Source organism: Ranitomeya variabilis, chromosome 6 (assembly GCF_051348905.1).
Source record: "Ranitomeya variabilis isolate aRanVar5 chromosome 6, aRanVar5.hap1, whole genome shotgun sequence".
NCBI lineage: Eukaryota > Metazoa > Chordata > Amphibia > Anura > Dendrobatidae > Ranitomeya > Ranitomeya variabilis.
Window position 1 is genome coordinate 71,475,176 of NC_135237.1, and position 23,785 is coordinate 71,498,960.

Genomic DNA, 23,785 nt, shown 5'->3' on the forward strand with positions numbered 1-23,785 from the left:
TATTGCAGTACACTGTAGAAATGATAAAAGAATCATGCGATCAAGTCCAATGCTAGAACTAAGAAAAGATTTTAAAATAATGATGATAAAAAACAAATAAAAATCAAATTTCAAGTTAAAAAAACAAAAAAAAAAATTTCCCTTTACAAAATGCCTAAAATGGTGAAAAAATGACTAAGTATTCTAGATATAAATATAGCTCATTCAACAACAAAGAAGCATTTGGAAAAAAACACACCATGGAGGTTGTTAGGTTGCATACCTGAGTATATATGAGTCACGGTCTGTTTCTGTCAAGACACATTAGAAAAAAGCTTTGACCATGAAAGAATGAAAAGATGAAATGTTACTGAATTCCAAACAAAAGCACAAAACCTTTCCCCATACCTTATACTGGCTTAAAATGAGAAATGCTGTTACAAGTCGAGGTCCACTTTTAATTCTACATACTGTATGTTATTGAAAATCTTCACCACATTAAATTAAAAGCTGCTGGTATCAGAGATGGAATATTAATAATTTTCTTGGTGAAGTAAGTCATTTTCAGTAATTAGAATTACAATGTAGAATTAAAATGCAATAACTAGTGCGAGCACAGAGAGATAGAACAGGATTTAATACAGTGAAAGTACTGTAAAGGTAAAAAGAAGCCAAAAAAATAACCAGGGCTCAGCTCGTGGCCAGGATTAGATCATGTATGGTCTATTAGGGAAGTCACCTTGGGTAAAAACTAAACATCACATCTCTTAAAGAAGACCTGTCACTTGTCATAAATATGTACTTTTTTCTAAATGCTACTTTTCACCTCAATTTGGCATTCTTTATTTGCTCCTGCACTTTTTCACTCCAGAGATATCATCCCTGCTTCCTTTCTGCGTCCCTTATATAAATATAACCTTGCTAGTAGAGATGAGCAAATAAATTTGAGTGGGATTAAGTTCTTCTAAAATTTTACAAAAATCCACATTTGCCAAAATTTGCATATTTTCAGTGAGATAACTGTCATGAGGGTGTAACCTGGAGTTAGAAGGTCATGTCGGGTTAGGAATTGCTAGTCCTCTTTAGAGACGGTGTGATTCATGTCCTATTTTAAATGGATTTTCTTTCCACCGGTGCTGAAAAGTTTAATGACTCTTTCCATCCTGGCTGAGAACATGCAGCATGGTTGTTCTCAGCTGCAACTGCTGATATCATTTTCTATCCTTACATATGCATATACAGCACGGTGGCTCAGTGGATAGCACTGGAGCCTTGCAGCGCTGGGGTCCTGGGTTCAAATCCCACCAAGGATAATATCTGCAAGGAGTTTGTATGTTCTCCCCGTGTTTGCGTGGGTTTCCTCCGATTTCCTCCCACACTCCAAAGACATACTGATAGGGAATTTAGATGATGATCCCTATCAGGGACAGTGATGATAATGTGTGCAAACTGTAAAGCGCTGGGGAATGTGTTAGCGCAATATAAAAATAAAGATTATTGTTATTAATATTATATACTGGCTCTGATACAGGAAAGAAATATATCTTGGTACCGTGTTAGCCAGTAGATAGAAAAATATTTAGAATTGAGAGTCCTCAGTGGTTCATACCTTTTAATGGCTAACTGAAAAGATGGCAACAAATTGCAAGCTTTCGAGACTACATACGTCTCTTCATCAGGCAAAGACTAAAACAAATTCTGAAGAATCACATATTTATGCACAACATAGTATAGAGAAAAAAAAAAAAGAGGGGAAAAAAACCATGGATAAGCCAGGTGACATGAAGCAGAATTACCATGGGTGATAAACAGATACATCCATAAATATTGGGCCAATTCTTAGATAAGGATTGTTTTATTGTCCTTGTGATTAGGGTCTCTGTTGTGATGACCCCACATGGTCTGATGGGCAAGTTCCTTAGTTAATGTAAAAAGACATAAATCCATGTGACACATTCATTCCTGCAGTTAGAATGTCAAAGGTCGTTATCAGTTTATATTCCCAGACTCTTCTGTCTTTCTGCGATTTGAAGTTACCTTTCAATACAAGTAATTTCATATCCATAATGCTATGATTTGGGAGACAGAAATGTATTGCCACAGGTAGATCCATTCTTTTTTCTCTTACTGTATGGCGGTGAGAGTTCATCCTTGTTCTCAGTTTCTGCCCTGTCTCCCCCACATACAGACCCCCAGTTGAACATTTAGTACAAATAATTAAGTACACCACATTAGAAGTGACGCAGCTGAAAGTACCTGGTATCTTGTAGTCCTGATGTGAATTGGGGATCTTTATCTTGTCTGTGGTCATTATAAATGGACAGGTTTTATATTTTTTCTGATTGCAGGGAAAGGTACCTGCAGCTTTTGGAGAGGACAGGGAGCTCTTGACAATGATGCTTCTTAGATTTGGGGGCTGCCTAAAACACAGTAGTGGGGGGGTCTGGAAAAATGGATTGTAATCGGGCATCTTTTTGCAGTAAAGGTTGTAATTTCCGTGCAGCTCCCCTTAGCGCCTCCAGATTTGGATTGTAGGTGACTACTAGAGGCACCCGGTTATTTTCTTCTTTAGTCTTGTAATGTAGTAGGTGATTCCTTGTTATTCTGGTGGCTCTTGTGATCTGATTTTCAATTGTTCTTGGATGGTAGCCCTGATTCAAAAAGGTCGCCTCAGAAAGACCTTTTAAATGCCGCTGTCAAACGCAGACAGCGGCATTTAACTACCGAATCCGGCCGGGCGGCCGGAAATGACGGCATCGTCGACCCCCGTCACATGATCGGAGGTCGGCGATGCTTCTCCATTGTAACCATAGAGGTCCTTGAGACCTCTATGGTTACTGATCGCCGGTAGCTGTGAGCGCCACCTGATTTTCTACTACATAGCAGCGAACAGCAGATCGCTGCTATGTAGCAGAGGCGATCGTGCTGTGCCTGCTTCTAGCCTTCCATGGAGGCTATTGAAGCATGGCAAAAGTTAAAAAAAAAGTAAAAAAAAATGTGAAAAAAATAAAAAAAATATAAAAGTTTAAATCACCCCCCTTTCGCCCCAATCAAAATAAATCAATAAAAAAAATCAAAACCTAAACATATTTGGTATCGCCCGATCTATCAATAAAAAAAGCATTAACCTGATCGCTAAATGGCGTAACGAGAAAAAAAATCGAAACGCCAGAATTACGTTTTTTTGGTCGCCGCGAATTGGAATCAATAAAAACGCCAGTTCGGCACGCAAAAAATAAGCCCTCACCCGACCCCAGATCATGAAAAATGGAGACGCTACGGGTATCGGAAAATGGCGCAATTTTATTTTATTTTTTTTAACAAAGTTTGGAATTTTTTTTCACCACTTAGGTAAAAAATAACCTAGTCATGTTAGGTGTCTATGAACTCGTACTGACCTGGAGAATCATAATAGCATGGCAAAAGTTAAAAAAAAAGTAAAAAAAAAATGTGAAAAAAATAAAAAAAATATAAAAGTTTAAATCACCCCCCTTTCGCCCCAATCAAAATAAATCAATAAAAAAAATCAAAACCTAAACATATTTGGTATCGCCCGATCTATCAATAAAAAAAGCATTAACCTGATCGCTAAATGGCGTAACGAGAAAAAAAATCGAAACGCCAGAATTACGTTTTTTTGGTCGCCGCGAATTGGAATCAATAAAAACGCCAGTTCGGCATGCAAAAAATAAGCCCTCACCCGACCCCAGATCATGAAAAATGGAGACGCTACGGGTATCGGAAAATGGCGCAATTTTATTTTATTTTTTTTAACAAAGTTTGGAATTTTTTTCACCACTTAGGTAAAAAATAACCTAGTCATGTTAGGTGTCTATGAACTCGTACTGACCTGGAGAATCATAATAGCAGGTCAGTTTTAGCATTTAATGAACCTAGCAAAAAATCCAAGCAAAAAACAAGTGTGAGATTGCACTTTTTTTGCAATTTCACCGCACTTAGAATTTTTTTCCCGTTTTCTAGTACACGACATGGTAAAACCAATGATGTCGTTCAAAAGTACAACTCATCCTGCAAAAAATAAGCCCTCACATGGCCAAATTGACGGAAAAATAAAAAAGTTATGGCTCTGGGAAGGAGGGGAGTGAAAAACGAACACGGAAAAACGAAAAATCCCACGGTCATGAAGGGGTTAAACATCCAGGCAAAGAAAAAACAGAAGTGCACTCACCGGTCTCTTGTGCGAAAGTCCTTTATTTAGAACATATGCGGGCACACTTGGGGAGAACATGGACAAAAGTCTTTTGTCCACGTTCTCCCCAAGTGTGCCCGCATATGTTCTAAATAAAGGACTTTCGCACAAGAGACCGGTGAGTGCACTTCTGTTTTTTCTTTGCCTGGATTTTTACACTCCACTTTTTATGTGCACCCAGTGTCTAAGGTCAGGCATACATGGCATAGCAGCGGCAATCAGTTCTACTATTTATTTGTGGAGGCTGTGACACATAGGCACATCGGTGCTGTGTATTTTTTCTATATCTCTACAATCCCTTTAAACAGTGGACTCGTTATTAGCCCATGTGGCAACATTCCAGTTTCATATCAGAGAAATGTTCTGTTATTGATCCGAAACGTTGCCACGATGGACCAATAAAGAGTCCGACACTTTTATCACAATCAATCAGAGTGGTGTGTGTGTGTATATATATATATATATATATATATATATATATATATATATATATATATATGTATATACAGACCCACACACACACACACATTATATAAGTGAAACTGCGACTGAGGTATGTACGTTATATAGATTATACCACTGTGTGTAATATACTGCGACCCCTGTGTATAGCCCATATAGGCCAGCTTCAGTGTGTATGTGTGTGTGTATATAACACACACACTGCGGCTGGCCTATGTGGGCTATACACAGCGGTCGCAGTATATTACACACAGCAGTATAACCTATATAACGTACATACCGCAGTCGCAGTTTCACCTATACAATGTATATAGACTGCTGTACATGCATTATATAGGTGATACTATGATTGCAGTGTATAGTCACACTATATGTACACAGCAGTATCACCTATATCATGTGTATACACATTAGTCACAGTGTCACCTATATAATGAATATAGACTTCTGAATATACATTATATAGGTGATACGGTGATTATATACAGCAGTGTCACCTATATATTGTACATACAGCAGTCTATACACAGTATACAGGTCAAACTGCAAATGCTGTGTATATGTAAAAAGATTTCATGCTGGTACTCACCTGAGATGGAGGAGGATGAGGAGGGTCCACTGTCCAGCCAGTGTCGGAGGCGCTGAAGACTTGGAGCGGATGCTGGCCGTGGATTGGTGAGGAGAGCACTGTTCAGAGTGAGGCTTAGGTGTCTGTGCGGCCTTGTCACACTTCTGCATGGGCCCCGGGGTGCACATGCTCTCCTGATTGCCCGCACTGACCAGGGCTGCAGACACACACCCAAGCATGAACGAGGGCCGCGCTCACAAAGGGCACAGAAATCTCAGGGGGGGCACATAGCTGGGGGGCACAGAGATCATATTGGTGCATACAGCGGGGGGGGCACATATCATATTGGGGTACACAGCGTGGGGGCAGAGATCATACTGGTGCATACAGCGGGGGCACAGATCATATTGGTGCATACAGTGGGGGCACACAGATCATATTGGTGCATACAGCGGGGGGCACAGATCATATTGGTGCACACAGCGGGGGGCACAGATGATATTGGGGCACTCAGTGGGGGCACAGAGATCATATTGGTGCATACAGCGGGGGACACAGAGATCATGTTGGGGCACACAGTGGAGGGGCACAGATCATATTGGAGCAAACAGTGGGGGCTGGCACATAGCTGAGGGGCACAGAGCTGGCAGCAAAGAGACCGCCCTGGAGTCTGGACTTTGTTGGGCAGCAGCTCCTATTTTCGGAGTCGGGACAGGACAGGAGAGCATTGGGCGGTAACTCCGCCCACCCGGTAACTCCCCCCACCCCGATGACATAATTCCTGTGCTGCTGTGCAGGAGAGGCAGCGTTCTGTAATGAACGCTGCTTACCCTGCACTCGGGGGTTAAAGGGTCGGCAGCCGGCACGATAGGGCAGGCTGCCCCCAGAGAATTGTGGACCTGCCGGCCGGCCGCATTTAAAGCTACATACTGATTTAAAGGGCCGGTGGACAATTTTGTAGGTCAGTGCTTAGGGGCAGCAAAGACTGGGCGGGCCCTAAGCCCTCTGGGCCGAGTCGCAGCTGCGACCCCTGCGACCGTGGTAGTTCCGCCCCTGGTCCCATGCCTCATGGCGTGGGGAGAGGACAGATAGAGGTTTAACAGGAGCATAGTAAGGTCATAGACCCAGGCCTCTCAACCATCAAGAGTAATCTTGGGACAGGGATAGCTAGGCAACCAGTTCCAGGGATGGTTTTAGGCCCCTTTCCCTTATTTCAGACCATCACATTGTGACAATAATGGCCGCTGGCCGAAAAATAGCCTTCAAAATCATTAAAAAAAAAAAATCTTTATACTTGCTTCAGCTCCTCACCATCACTCGTCGGCCTTGTTGCATCTTCTAAATCATGCCAAATTCCAGTGCAAGCAGTGGCGATCAGAAGATGAAATGAGGACTAATCTGTGTCATATTAACTATTATTTCCATGGAATCACATTCTTCCTTGGTCATAAACTTCTCAATAAACCCCCTCCATCTATTTATAAATTTCCTACTGTGTCCAAATTGTCTCTTCTGAAAGTAACATGACTTGAACCCTAGTGCCACTTATTGGAAGTAGCAATCCTACAAGTCATTAGTGACCCTTTTACGAGTCTTGAAATATGACTTAGCATAAGTCCATGTATTCCACATCCTGCCTCGCCATCTTTACAATGATTGTAATTTTATCTATAACTCCCTGTAACATCAGAATGGTGAGAAAAGTTGGGTCTCCAACATTGCGTTAGAGCCCCTGTAAATGTCTTATATCCAGTCTTCGATTATTCTGACTATACATGCTCAAATAAAATCTACTAATTAAAGTGAGATGAATTAAATAAATGATGCAAGACCCTGATCCAGCAGCCACAACAGTATTCTGTAGCCAATACATTGGAGCCCTGCCAACCACTTTTACCTTCTGGCATTCTTCTTTTGATTAGCCAGCTTGGTGCGGAGACGTGTGCGTCACATAATAATGATAAAGCACCAGGACAACTAATAAAAAGAGGAGCCTGGAATGCCGGCAGGTAGGAGGTGGTTCGCAGGTCTCTCATCTAGAGACCAAAGAATACTGACCTGCCTGATGGACCAGGGTCGTACAAATTGATTTGCTGATTTCTGCTAGTAATATCTGGAATTTCCAAGCCATCTTGCAATCTCTGTATTTAGTTTTTCCAGTGCTATTCTAGATGTGTTTCAGTTTAATAGAAGTAGTATAAATTGATAATTATAGAAATAACAATTCAGGGACTATAATAATTTTTCCATTGTTGTAGTACTTTTTCTAGCTTTTGAGTTTTATGGCATAAGTTCAATTAGTGTATAAACTCCATTCACCTTTATAACCAATCCCCAATAGTTACATTTAATGATAACACTAGTCCACTATTCTTCTATATCACATCATCATTGACTTGTTATTATAACTAAAATACCTCATTCTTCTTTGCATTCACTTTAAAACCTGAGAATTTGCTGAATTATTTAAATATATCTAAAGCCGCATTGATGGATCTGGGTGCCTCGTCTAAAAAAAGAATGGCACTAATCGGCAAATAGATTTATTTTTACTATCACTTTAGCAAATATTTCCTTAAAAGAGTTGTCTCATTATTATAGATGGGTAAAATTGGAAAGTGCTTGTCAAAACAAGTAGAATTGCATTTTACTCGTAATTAAAAATCTTCTCTTCTCAAAAACGGAGGGATTTTCGATTCTATTGTTGAATGCTCATTGTTTTGGTTACTGGCAATCACTGCAGTCTATCACCAGCGATGATTCTCCTAGCAAGAAGTGCAGCACTTACAAACTCTTTGCTATAGAGCTTGTAAACGTTGCTCTGAAGCTGGTTGAATTGTTGTATCCAACCAGCTTCAGGTCCCCTGCGCTTCTTGAATCCTCCAGAGACAAAGTTTCATCTGCTTGTAGAATCAGTTTACACTCAGTTTGTAGAATCAGAGAACATTCAGTTCTTGTCAGCGGTGCTACCATAATATTGGTTAAAATTGTCAAACATGGTGCCACCTAGCAAGCAAGAAACCAGAGGCAGGAAAGCTGTAAGCTCTGAGACAAATGATGAAAAAATCCCTTTAGTATCCTCACTGGATTTAATAAACTTCCGGGGTTTGATTGTCACATTAAATAAAATTGAGAACAGTGAATATCTCTGCTTTGCTCCTTTTGGCCATTTAAAAATCGCTCTCTCTATGGTACAGGGTCCCAATTCAACTACACTTTATCTTTTCCAAAGCTAGTCCCATGTGTTGGAGGTGTGGGGAGGAGGAGGGTGATCTGTAACACATGTTCTGGTCCTGCAGACATCTCTCTACTTATTGGGATAAAGTGCAGCACTCGCATTCCCAGGGCTCTCGTCTGGTTATTATGCCATGTGAGACCGGTGCCGAATCAGTGCTGGCATCAGTGTCCCCACCCTCATATGAACTGAACATGAAGAGCAAGTCATGGCTGCCGCTGCTCTCTCTCTTACTCTTAAGTTTTATTCGCACAAAGGCAGGAACAGTGATGTCAGCGCTCATTGGGCACCGGGCTCACATGTCATAACAACCACATGAGAGCCCGAGAATGCGAGTGCTGACACCGCTGAAATGGCGCTATCACGAGAGTTAAGTATAAGCTTTTTTTATTTTATCAGAGCCAAGCGTGGGGTATAAAAAGGGGTTGTCCAAGTAGTGGACAACTTCTTTAAGTGTCTTAATATTGAATGTCTGTAGGTTTTCAAAGGGATGTCACAGTGATGAAGAAGGATGAGAGCCGGATCCAGGTCTAAAATCAGATCTGTAATTTTACATATTACTAGCTGCACTTTTTCCCAAAACGTAGAGAAAAACCTGCAGGACCAGAAAATGTGTTACAGATCACCCTCCTCCTCCCCACAGGTACCACCCTCCTCCTCCCCACATCTCCAACACATGGGACTAGCTTCCAGAAAAGTAGAGTAGTCAAATTGGGACCCTATACCATCGAGAGAGCAATTTTTAAGCGGCCTCATGAAAACGGGACCAGAAAGATAATTTATGCAATAAGGTATAGATACTTTTTGTCTCTTTATAAATTTAACAAAGACAAAGTTTAAAAAAAATAGTGGTTAACCTTTTTAAATTAGTTTAGAATTTCTCAAAATTTATGGTTTCAAGATAATCTGAAATTTTTTTAGATTTGATTCACATGAATCCAGCAATGTGGCACCAGTCACCATCCATTTTACTGCATTTATATAGTCCAGGAAGAGATAAGAAAACAATAAAATATCAGACTCAACCTTACCCCACACCTGTCCCTGCCACCCAAGATCCCCGGTAATATTCTGGTTGCTAGTTAAGTTCCAGCTCTGATCTTCTTTATGTCAGGGCTCACACAATAATGTGCTCCAACACCCAGTTTACGCTGGAAGATCTGAAGAACAGTAGACCAGTGCTGAAGTTTAAGGAACGAGTATCTGACTTGTCTGGTTAGAACTGCTCAGCCCCACGCTATTGAGTATGATGCAGCTTTCGGACAAGTAGTAGATCCTTTTTTTCCAATTAAGGATAAACTTTAAGTTATTTTTTTTCATTGTGACTTATGCTTTTGTTAGATAATCAAGCCTAACAATAAACAGATAAATATAAAGAACCTGGCACTCAACTTGGATTAAAGGTTTTTTTTATTCTGTAGTACGGTCAAACGTTTCGGCCTGGTATGGCCTTCGTCAGTAACGTACAGCAGATAAACTGAGCGTCCACTCAGTGAATGTGATGGTCCTATGATTATCTGGGTAGTGCCTTTACTGGCAAGAAGGAAGCACGTCTGCGTGCTGGTAGAGTGCGGGTCTATGCGCGGTGTCCACCGCTGTCAAAAGTGCTGCCCGGGTGGCAGAAGAAGAGGACGCGGAGGAGCCAGAGACTTCAACAGGGAAGCAGACCTGACATGGATCACACGCTCACAGGTACTGAATCCCTTGTTGTGAACATCTCGTCTAGAACCCTGGGAGCATCAGACTGCAGTGTTCTTCAGAAGGGGTTATCCTTCTGCCCCACGTATCGTTATCGAACTTTTGATCTGGACATGGACCCACAGAGGTTCTTCAGGTCTTTACGATTAAAAGTATATTTCTCAGACCCACAGAATACCCCTGCAAATACCCTGGGAGTCCAATCAGCCCCCCTATTGCTTTCAGCAGATAGTCTGGGATTACGGGTTAAAAGTCGTTTCAGACCCCCACGAGGCTCCCACGCCCTAGAAAAGTTTATACAATTTATTCAGGATTCGTTTGGCAAACTCCGTAATAAAATGGAGCTGGGACACCTCCACTATCTCCCCAATCTCACCCGAAGTGAGCACCAATCACTACAGTCACTTCAATCTGACTCCAGTCTAGTAATCAAACCTGCTGACAAGCGGGGAGCAATAGTCATAATGGATAGAAGGGATTACCTCAAAGAAATCGAGAGACAACTAGAGAATACAATCATTTACCACAAATTAGATTCCAATCCCACCTTCTCCATTAAAAATAAGATCACAACAATTCTACGTAAATATACTTCACTTGGGGTCCTGGACCTAAAAACCTGTAATTATCTCACTAATGATCACCCAATAGTTCCCGTATTCTATACTTTACCCAAAATTCACAAAACTCTTGAACATCCCCCCGGCAGACCTATTGTGGCAGCTACGGATTCAATATTGTCCCCAATAGCGATTTTCCTTGAGAAAATCCTAACCCCCATATCCAGTCCACAAAATCATACCTACTGGACACAGGGGCATTCCTGACAACTATACGTGACATGGGTACCATACCAGCAGATGCAATACTGGCATCGCTGGATGTAAAAGACTTATATACCTCAATACCACACGATGAGGGCATTGACTCAGTGAGAAAACTTCTTCTGACCAAAGGGACCCATCAACACCAAACCGACTTGATAATAGAACTACTTACTGTTGTTCTGAACTGCAACTATTTCCTTTTCCAAGATCAATTTTACCTACAGGTGCGGGGGACCGTGATGGGCTCCAATGTGGCGCCCCCTTACGCAAATTGCTACATGGCAGACTTTGAGGAAAGTCGTATCTGCCTAGATCCGCGTTTCCAGACTAACGTTTTACTCTGGAAACGCTATATTGATGACATTTTTTGTGTATGGGGTGGCACGTTGGAGTCCCTCCTGTCTTTTGTGGATTTCCTGAACAGTGCTTGGCCAGGTATCTCCTTCACCATGGCCCATGATTCCCATAGAATGAACTTCTTGGACACAGTGGTCATCAAAGACCAATCAGGCAATCTAAGCACTGACATCCACATTAAAAATACAGACAGGAACAGCCTATTACATTACCAGAGTTGGCACCCCCAGGCCATTAAGAAGGCGATTCCTAAATCCCAAATCCAGCAGGTCACCCGCATAGTCTCTGATATTGGATTACGTACACAAAGAGTGTCTGAAATGAAGGCTAAATTCCAAGCAAGGGGCTACCCTGACTCTGTTCTTCAAGAATCCCAGTCATCAAACCGCAATACCAGACCGAAACTTCAGAACCAGAACCGTATTCCCTTCGTTCACACCTTTCACCCGTTTGCCTATATATTACATAGGAACATACGCCAACACTGGCATCTGCTCAAAACTGCCCACCCTAATATCCCTGAATTCAGGGAACCATTCCTCCCATGCTTCAGGAGACCCCGTAACCTCAGGGATTCTTTGGTTAGAGCTGATCTAGGATCTGACAGAAGACCACCCACACAAAGGTTCCTTCAGAATCCCCGAGTAGGGACTTTTCCGTGTCTTCACTGCGCTCAGTGCAGCAATGTCCTGAGGGGCAATTCATTCCACCATCCACACTCCGGGAGGTCCTTCCCAATTAAAGGCTACTTCACTTGTGAAACATCGTACGTAATTTACGTTATTAAATGTCTATGTGGGATGCTATATGTGGGAGAGACGACCCGGTCTATCCGGGAGCGTATCTCTAAACATAAATCCACGATTAGATGTTGGAACAAATTACTACCTATCCCACAGCATTTTATTTCCAAGGGCCATAACATTTCACAATTAATGTTTCAAGTAATTGAACAGGTCTCAATCCCCAGACGTGGAGGCGACAGACTGGCTTCCCTCAAACAAAGGGAATCCTTTTGGATCCATACTCTCGACACCCTGCATCCCAGGGGTCTTAACAGAGAGTATGACCTCACTTTTACATAAGGTTGGATACCCCCTTTATTTTTCTCTTCCCCTTTAGTTATAAACCTCCATCCTCATAGGGTTTTATTATCTATGATCATTCCACTATTTATCCATTGCATGCTGTTATGCTGTTAAGTTTCTGTACTGTGATTTCAATACTCCTAACATTTTATATCTGTCTTCCTAGAGCCGACTTTATTGAAACCTCCACGACTCTACATCTACTCTGCGGGGCACAGTTGGAACTAGCACGTACCACCCTCCTCATCGCGTCACCCTCCTCATTCACCAGCGCGATCATCAGCTAACGCTCTCTCTGCAACTTCTGCACGGTATCCATGTAACAGTACACAGATCTAGTAGTCCCGCCCTCCCACAGTCAGCGTCCTCTGGTTGGCTGACACACTCCTGTCAGTCACGACAGTGACATACGGCCACTTCCGGTATATTACTTCCGGTCTGGCCGCAGCACACTTAAGGAACGCCGAACAGACACTTCCACACCCGGGCAGCACTTTTGACAGTGGTGGACACCGCGCATAGACCCGCACTCTACCAGGTAATGTCCCCACCTCTGTTTACTACCATGGCGCTGACTTAACTACATATGTCCATCAGTCTGACCTGGATTATTTACTTTTAGTTCAGCACGCAGACGTGCTTTCTTCTTGCCAGAAAAGGCACTACCCAGGTACCACTCACCCCACTGGGGGATTTCACGTTACGTGCACATATGCACCTCACAGCTGATGCCTCTTATTTCTAATATAGCGGATTCCTTTTTTGTTCCTTTTAACAACCTAGATAATCATAGGACCATCACATTCACTGAGTGGACGCTCAGTTTATCTGCTGTACGGTACGCACATTTTCATGCTCTCTCCACCTAATTCACCTAAGTTAGGGGGCTCCGGGTGCTTTGGTCGACTCTTCAAAGTTGTATGAATATTGATAGTCAGCCACTCATTATGACCGTATTATTAAAATGACACCCGGGCAGCACTTTTGACAGCGGTGGACACAGCGCATAGACCCGCACTCTACCAGCACGCAGACGTGCTTTCTTCTTGCCAGTAAAGGCACTACCCAGATAATCATAGGACCATCACATTCACTGAGTGGACGCTCAGTTTATCTGCTGTACGTTACTGACGAAGGCCATACTAGGCCGAAACGTTTGACCGTACTACAGAATAAAAAAAACCTTTAATCCAAGTTGAGTGCCAGGTTCTTTATATTTATATGCATCTGGTTTGGGAACCTACCTGTGCACCATAATAGCAGTGCTCACGTGTTTTGTTTCACTGTAACAATAAACAGAGTCACTAATGTAAGTGTCTATACATTTCACATGTAAATTATGTTAAGCCATTAACTGAAAGCCTGAAATTTCTTTGTGTGAATGATGTAACGGAATCTACAGTCTGGCACCTGGGAAAAGTGTAATGTCTAGAGAATAGAGATACATTTCTTCACACAAAGATAAAGTTATCAAGACAGCTGACCTCCAGAATCTCAGATCTGGTACAACGTACGGAACCTCATTTAAGCCAACTACTCAATATGCTTTAAACACAAGTTCTAGGGAAGGAAAATAGCAGTGGGAACCGAGAGTCCATCCAAATGAATAGTATTAAAACTCTCTGAAGCATAGGTAAGACATTTACAAAATCTAAAACAGGGAGCTGAATGTTTTATTAATGACACAGATTGTATCAACATACTAATTTGTCAGACCTACTCCTCCAATGAACTGCATTATGAGATAGAGGAACAAAGACAAATGATGTGTTTTGCTAAAAGCGTATAGGCAATATTTTAGCCCTCATCAACCTTTGATGTTTGCCTTACATCTTTGAATCTTAAAATCGTGTTCTGAAAGTGGATATGTCACTAATTTTTGGAGAGCTAATCAGAAATACTATAATATACAGTAAAACTAGTGAGACCTTGATCCTAATCAGTGAGATGACACCTAAAGAGGATGACCATTATGTATAGCATATGATAGAAATTTGTCAGAGGAAATCTTGTATGGATAAAGCCTTTTTATAAATTAGTGGACTTTTGGAGACGTTTCACAATACTTTCTTATGTTCACTGAAGTATGTAATCTTTCTCAGCAACTTTCACTCTATTTTTTTACTATGGGCCTAAAAACTAACAGGCAGATAGTTGCTAACTACCTGCCTGTTGTACCCGGTGCCGGCTCAGAGCCAACTGCTACTGCTGCAGGATTCAGCTACTCAATGTCAACAGAACAGCTCCTCCTCTTCTTGGATGCTCAGTCGATGGGGCTTGTGTTGTGAATTAGACTTTTTGGCTCCCTCTTGTGGTTACTAGTGATATGACTCTGGGATTGTCTTTCCTCAGTTTGGCACCCACCTGGGTCGTTAGTCCAGGGGTGTTGCTTTATAAACTTCCTGGATCCTTAGTCCAGTGCCTGGCATCGTTGTAATCAGATCCTTTCTGTTTGCTCCTGTCTGCTGGTCCTGGTTCGTGCAAAATTAAGCTAAGTCCTGCTTCTTTGTTTTTTGGTTATTTGCTTTGCTCTTATTTTTGTCCAGCTTGTACTAAATGTGATTACTGACTTTGCTGGAAGCTCTAGGGGGCTGGTGTTCTCCCCCCGGGCCGTTAGACGGTTCGGGGGTTCTGGAATATCCAGCGTGGATATTTTGATAGGGTTTTTGCTGACCATATAAGTCATCTTACTATATTCTGCTATTAGCTAGTGGGCTTCTCTTTGCTAAATACCTAGCTCATTCTTACGTTTGTCTTTTCCTCTTACCTCACCGTTATTATTTGTTGGGGGCTTGTATCCAACTTTTGGGGTCTTTTCTCTGGAGGCAAGAAAGGTCTTTCTTTTCCCTTCTAGGGTTAGTTAGTTCTCCGGCTGGCGCGAGACGTCCAGAACCAACGTAGGCACGTTCCCCGGCTTCTGCTATTTGTGGTGCTAGGATTAGATATATGGTCAGCTCAGTTACCACTGCCCTATGAGCTGGTTTTTTGTGTTTGCAGACTTAGTAATTATTTCTGAGACCCTCTGCCATTGGGGTCATAACAGGCTTGACCACTGGCATCATGCTGATTGACAGAAATCTTCCCACAGTTAGGCAGTGGGAATTCAGCTGTCAATTAGCATCATATCAGCAGTTACATCCCTTCAACAGAACAGACCAGAAGATTCTAGACTTCAAGAGTCTAGACTTGATATTCTGTGAGGGCTTTGACCAATCATCCTCAGTGTAGATCAGCAACACATGTAAACTCATGTGATCAATCTATCAGCTTCTCCATCCTGAATTTTAAGAGATCTAAGCAAGGGTAGAAGTATACATGAATAATAATGAGCAGCTACAAATTGCACCATCAAACGACTACTTGTTTGCCGATTGGCAGCCATTTTATAGCATGTTTAGAAGGAGCTTACGAAGTACATAAAATCATCAGTAATAGACAACTAAGGCCGAGATCACACATGCAAGAAATACGGCCGAGTCTCGCATGTTAATACCCGGCATTGCCGCCGTCACTCAGGAGCGGAGCGCACGGCCGCATAGCAATACATGGAGCCACAGGAGACATCAAGCACAGCAGTTAGTAATGGAGAGGCGTCAATAAGAAGTCTATCCATTACTAACCCTATAGCCATATTGTAAATAATAACACCCAGAATAAAGTCCTTTGCTTGAAATGAAAATTCATACCATTTTACAAATTATTTTAAAATAATAAAGTTGTACTCACCTTATGCCCATTCCATTGTAACCCATGTCACCTGTAAAAAACAGAAAATAATAACAACCATGATACTCACCTTACACCTAATTCCCGATGCCCTTGTCCCCTGTAAAAAAAAGCAAAAATAAAAAACCCTTATCCCTCACTTGTCTGAAGTGGAAACAATCTATACTGGTCCATACTGTAATCCATCTGTTTTATACAGGTGACGAGGGCTTCAATTGAATAGGCTTAAGTTGAGTATAACTGCTTATTTATTTTTATTTAAAATAAAAAGGTGTCTGTGCCATTTATTTCAATTAAATGACTTTATTTTGGCTGTGTGTTTATTTCAAAACTTACTATGAGGTTAGTAATGGATAGGCACCTTATAGATGCCTCTCCATTATTAACTTGTGGGCTTCATGTCAGCGACCATAAAACAGCAGACATCATCCCCACAAATACTAACCCCACTTGCAAGTGGAAAGTGGGAAGAGCTGGTGCCCCTAGAAGCTCTAGAGATCAGTGCTGAAGCTCTCTACTGTATACATCAGCTAATGAATTGATGTGAACATTTTGCTACTACAATATTTGGGCTTTTGGTCTCACTTTAAATTTTGCTTAGGGATACACTTTTGTCTAAAATTTTTTTTTTTGTGTCTGCATATGGGGATTCAAATGTTGGAAGTTATGTCAAATCTTCCCATAAGCATCTTGTGTCAGCTACTGGCATTTAGTATTCTTTTTACACTTGCGTAAACAGTTTTGTAAATTTATGAAAGTGATCCCCTAACATCTGGAGCAAAGTGGAACTTTAACTTGAAATGTATTTTAGCTCAATGAATAAAGCCCCAGTTAGGTTAGTCAGATCATCAGTTATTAATGCAGGAGCAGACATGTATCATCAGGGTAAATAGGGTAAGACTGGCACCTAAAAGAGTCTTCTCACTCTCTGGAATTTGTTGAAATCTGTAGAAGGATTTCGCTGCAGGAGATATCCAGCAACTGTCTAGTAATATAAAGCAGCCATTTGTAACATGGTAATTGCAAGCATCACTCCTGCATAGAGATGAGCTAGCCCTTTTAGGTACTTTTGGAATCCCATGCAAGAATGTACTTTTCGTACAATGTGTTAATACCGGTACAGTATAATGAGACAGCCATGATCTAAAATGAAGACAATGCAACACTAATCCAATTAAAAAAGTTGTACCTTTTTCCTCTTCGCCATTCTAAGGCTGCTATCATTATTTCAGCACCCGGCTGAGCTGATCACCTGCAATAATTGATTACTTACAGAGGACTTGCCCAAAAATGTCAAATTTCTGCGACTGTCCTTATAATCTAAATAGACTTCTAGAAATATTCTTATTCACATTTATAGAACAGATTTTGAGTTGTACAAATTTGTGCAAAAATTTTGGAGATGTGTGAACATACCCATAAAAAAGTAACAATTAGAAAGATGTACCCAAGTGATACAAGTAAGGCCTCCTTCACACTTCCTGATAGTTCAGGTGCTGGAAACAACCATTACAGTGCTATCTGTGTCCATGTGTCCATGTGTGCTATCCGAGTGCTGTCCGTGTGTATGTGTGCACCATCTGTGTAACACCTAAACAGCTGTAATTTCTATTCTGCAATTCCTTCTGATACGTGTCGCACGGACGGCACATGAATATCACACTTTAAGTCATCCATGTGCATGTGTATGGATGTCCGTGCTGCTGGAAAAAAATGGACATGTCCATGTGTGGGTCCCACGGACACATGGTCTTTGTGAACATATGTACATGTGTGCAGCCCCATAGAGTATAATGGGTGTGCGTGTGTAAATGTCTCCAGTATGTGTGAAACTGTCACCATACGTACTGGAAACACTGATGTTTGAAGAAGGCCTAAGATAGTAGTGGGAAAAAAAAGCTTAAAATCCAGTAAGATGGAACCTTGGGAAACACTTATTGAATGTACAAAATGCCAGAAAACATCACTCCAACACCATTAAAATAAAGCAGACGTAGTCTTTGCTCAAGCAACAAGTAAGAACTGCATCTGAAACGCTTTTTTAACGATGTTGGAGTAATTTTTTTCTTTCTGGCTTTTTGTACATTCAATAAATGTTTTACAAGGATCGATCTTGCTGGATTTTATCTTTATTTCACATTTGGGACATTGTATGCTGCAACATCTCCATGCAATTTGAATCTGATTCCAGGTGAGCTGATTCGCTCTTGGCTTTCTGCTCATAAGATAGTAATGGAGCTCCAGTGCATAGTATAAAATATTAGACCCACCTGCCTAATATTGTGTTGGGCCCCTCTAATGCCATTAAGGCAGCTGTGACATGTTGGGGAATGGATGCCTCAAAATCTCTATAATATCTGTTTCACCATAATGTTAGCAGTAGATCCTATTCATCAAGTAAGTTGGAAGGTGGTACTTAGTCTTGATGGATTGGACTTATTTTCCCAGCACACCCCATCAATTCTTCATCCATCTCAGAACCAGTCAATTTTGAGGGTAAATCAAAACTTTGACCTCTTTTTTATGTTCTTTAAACCATCTCAACATAATTTTACAGTACAGTAGGAATAGAAGGGTGAGCCTTTGCTTCCCACATGTATCAATGAGTATTGTCCGCTTAAGACCTTGAAGTCTGTTCACGAGTTGACCTTCCTTGGACCACTTTTGTTAGATACTAACCACTGAATGCTGGAAACTGCTCAAATAACTGGTCATTTTGGAGATGCTCTGATCCTATCTAAAACATTCTTAAATTACTTGTCTTTGAGCCATCTGTAGCTGAATGCAGTGAGACAGTAAATATCAACCATAATGATGTCTCAAAGTTCTCGATGAACACAAGAATGCAAGATCTGGTTCAGACTTCTAGATAGACTCTGTTATTTAACTTTTTCTATATTAAATTGGCAAATCTATTGTTCACAGCCAAAACTAGTGATGTATTCCTGTTTATAGAAAATGTGTTCTTATTAATGGCAAATTGCACTGATAAGGAACACTGAACTGTATAGCTACATATCTATAAAAAATAAAAAGAAGAGGAGGAGAAATGTACTCAGTGATTGGTTTCTAGGGCGGGTTGCCAAGATGCAAAGAGCAGCAGTGGCCATGAGTGATTTTATGCAGATAAGGACTGGCCGGCTCTGTTCATGACCAGTTCACCGAGAATTAGCTTTGTGATAGGTGAAATGACTGACATAAAAGTATTTTTTATTTTTTTTGCAAGAAGAATATCGGAAAACTGCCTTAAGAATCGCTGCAAAAGTTCCCATAAAATGAACATAATGCTGAAATGTAACTGCTGTGCACATGTTCCATCTTATATCACTTATTTTAACCTCTTCAGAGTTCTGAAACCCTGAAAAAGTTAAAAAAAATGACATGCTCATTTTGTAGGCAACTTCCAGTAGGAAGCCGACCACTCTCTTTACTTAACAGTACGGGGTAAGAGACGTCGGCAGCGGAGCTGCAACAAAAACAATGGAAAAGCCATCAGTGAAGCAGCCTCAAGAAGATGACCACTACCTGAAGCAGCTTTACTTGGGAAAACTCGGTGGCTGCACTTGCATCTAAAATACTCTTTGTGCACATAATCTAAAAAGTAATTCCAAAAATAGCAAATTATTTTCTATCCATAGGGATTGACAATCATCCCAAGAACAGAGCTCCATAACTTCAAGAAAGGGGCTTTGCGTCCCATCTTGAGCGGTGCTGAGGAGCGCATGCTCGAGTTCCAGTCCATTCATTGTCTATGGGATTGGTAGGAATAGAGCAGCTTTTATTGGCAGTCCAACAGACAATGAATGGAGAGGAGGTTGAGCATGTACACCTCCTCTCCATTCAAGACGGGGATACAGAGCCTGGAACCTGTGTTCTAGTGTCATATTCTCGGGATTATGTTGGGGTCCCAGTAGTCATAGTTGATAGCGGGATAAGTTGTGATTTTGGTAATAAAACTAGCTGCAGTCATTAGATATTTGCAACTATCTTGAAAGTGAAGTGTTAAAAAACCCACTAAATTCCAATAGACCCTTTTACAAGTAGCACAATGTGATTGATATGTTTACTTTCTTTTCAAGATAATTAGATTTTCTTTTGATTTTGTTGTAGTCTTGACTAAAGGCCCCGTCTCACATAGCGATTTACCAACAATCACGACCAGCGATACGACCTGGCCGTGATCGTTGGTAAGTCGCTGTGTGGTCGCTGGGGAGCTGTCACACAGACCGCTCTCCCCAGCGACCAACGATCAGGGGAACGACTTCGGCATCGTTGAAACTGTCTTCAACGATGCCGAAGTCCCCCTGCAGCACCCGGGTAACCAGGGTAAACATCGGGTTACTAAGCGCAGGGCCGCGCTTAGTAACCCGATGTTTACCCTGGTTACCAAAAAAAACAAACACTACATACTCGCCTTTCGGTGTCCAGGTCCCTTGCCGTCTGCTTCCTGCTCTGACTGAGCCGCTGTACAGTGAGAGCAGAGCGCAGCGGTGACGTCACTGCTGTGCTCTCACTTCTCACTGTACGGCCGGCAGTCAGTGAGAGCAGGAAGCAGACGGCAAGGGACCTGACGGACATCAGAAGGCGAGTATGTACTGTTTTTTTTTTTTTACATTTACGCTGGTAACCAGGGTAAACATCGGGTTACTAAGCGCGGCCCTGCGCTTAGTAACCCGATGTTTACCCTGGTTACCAGTGAAGACATCGCTGGATCGGTGTCACACACACCGATTCAGCAATGTCAGCGGGGCCTCAACGACCAAAAAAAGGTCCAGGCCATTCCGACACGACCAGCGATCTCGCAGCAGGGGCCTGATCGCTGGTACGTGTCACACATAGCGAGATCGCTACTGAGGTCGCTGTTGCGTCACAAAACTTGTGACTCAGCAGCGATCTCGCTAGCGATCTCGCTATGTGTGACGGGGCCTTAAGGATTCATATACCATCCAAATCTATCCAAACACAACAAAAGCATCAGTGGCATCTGCAGGTTACCAGGGGGTAGTACATTCCATTATGTACCTTATAATGGCTTATATATATATATATGTAATATATTACATATATTTTTAATTTACAGCATAACAACTTCATTGTCTTTACTTGCTGGATTCACAAAAATGCGATTAAACTTTAACAATGCAGTAGCCTTGGAGCTTGTACAGACAAGCCCTGCAACATGAATTCACTGTGAACTCGCCACTGGGATACTGCTCTGGCATTGGAGTGATTGATTTCAAAGGTTTCATGCCTCAGGTATACAAATGAACATTAAGGCAAGCTTTGGTTCAGTCCGTGTTTTAAGAGAGCTATACACCTTCAAAAGTTGTCAGCTAGGCAACTATTCCTACCGAGGTCACCATACATTGCACATGCTGTATATATGTTCTGAATTGTGAGAGGTCAAACATCAGGGGGTAAAAACTTTTGATGGTACTTTATCGCTCATTAAAACAATGGATCAGGCATGTTGGAATTTAACAAGCTTAAAGGGAACCTGTCAGCAGTTTTGGCCGATATAAGATGCAGCCACCACCTTTCAGGGCTTTTCTACAGCATTCTATAATGCTGTACATATCCCCCAGGTTTGACCTGAAAGATAAGAAAAATATGTTTTATTATGCTCACCTGGGCGGGCGGTCCGGTCCGATAGGTGTTGCAGGTCCAGGTCCGGCACCTCCCATCTTCTTGCGATGCCGCCCTCCTGTTGCTTCATGGCTCCCCGGCATCGCGCTCCTGCCCAGCGTACTTATCTGCCCTGTCGAGGGCAGACCAAAGTACTGCAGTGCGCAGGCACTGGGAAAGGTCAGAGAGCCCCAGCGCCTGCGCACTGCAGTAGGGCAGATAAGTATGCCTGCTCAGGAGCGCGATGCTGGGGAGCGATGAAGGAACATCACAAGGGCGATGGAGGGTGGCATCGCAAGAAGATGGGAGGCGCTAGACCCGGACCTGCAACACCCATCGGACCAGACCGCCCCCCGGTGAGTATAATAAAACTTATTTTTCTTATCTTTCAGGTAGGATTGGGGGCTTATGTATAGCATTATAGAATGCTGTAGGTAAGCACTGAAAGGCAGTGGCCGTATCTTATAACTGCTGACAGGTTCCCTTTAAGCATTCTTCTCCCTAAACAAGCCATATGAATGTCCACTGAACATTTCACACACAGTTGACTGGTCGCAATAAAATTGCCACCTTTATTACAGGACATACAAATATTAAGGTCATATTCACCATCACCACCTATATTGTTCATGTTGTAAAAAGAAAAGGTGCATTACTATGGTATGGTATACAAAAAAGAGTGTTTTTCCACTGTTCATGGCGTGGAACTACAAAAAAGTCTGTCAGGTTTTCTTCTCTTTTTTAAGTAGCTTTAAGTATGTGCATGTACAGCCCAATTAGGGCATGACCAAAACTCTGGGAAGCTCCAGACTGTGAAAGAAATGGTTAACTTGAAATAAATAAAATATACGTTATATGTGAAGGGTCAGTATTATCATCTAAGTCTCCTAGAGTCCTGTTTCCCCTACATTCCTTCTGGGAAAAGGTCAGTTATTCTGGGAGGAACATTAATAGGTTGGGAGTTGATATCCTTTCAAGGATGTACATCTGATTCACCCTTATTTTCAAGGTAATCAACATAGTTTGGCTAAATCCCTTGTTGACAAGAAATATGTGAAAAACATTCCCGCATTCTATCTTGGGAATCGGTGACAGGTCGTCAAGAAAAGTGTGTTTTTGCCAAATGTTTGTAACCTATACCCCTTGTGACTTTTGGGTTATAAAAGAAGGCTGGGGCGGCAATAAAGATTAGATTATATCTCTGAAAGACGTACTGTTGTCTGTCTCTCTGATTTATTTCTCCATAGGTACCTATTGATAACAATACCTGAGGTTGGTTTCCATTAGAGAGAAAATCTCGTCTTTAACAACTTGGAGGCTTCCCAGCGAGATTTCCACTCCATTCCCCTTCGACTACCGTTCTGGACTGAACAAGGCTGCCTACCACCTGGTCCGAGAGAGGGGAAAATTAGAACCCGGGTAAGTGAGCTATTGCTCGCACTTCTTTTCCTGTCTCTCCGGACGGGGAGGCCGGTAGAAGGTCAGTCTGCAGGGTTTTTCTAACGGGAATCCCTTCAGGTAGAAAATATCTGTGTTCTGCGTTATTTGTGGTAATATCTGTATTTCTGTCTATCTGTCTATTTGTGTTGTCATATTCTTTTATATAATGATAGTCTTTATAATCCGTTATCCGTCACTGTTGATTTTGCTTGTGTGTTTAAATTGTGGTACTGTAATCAAATTTACTTGCAAGCCCATTTGTCCCTTTAACCCCTTAACGACCGCCGATACGCCTTTTAACGGCGGCCGCTAAGGGTACTTAAACCACAGCGCCGTTAATTAACGGCGCTGTGGAAAAAGTGAATAGCGCCCCCCAGAGTCGGATTTTCTCTGGGGTCTCGGTTGCCGAGGGTAGCCGAGACCCCAGAGAACATGATTCGGGGGGTTTTTACCGACCCCCGAGTTGCGATCGCCGGTAATTAACCGTTTACCGGCGGTCGCAACAAAAAAAAACAAAACGCGATTTGCCGTTTAATTTCTCTGTCCTCCGATGTGATCGCACATCGGAGG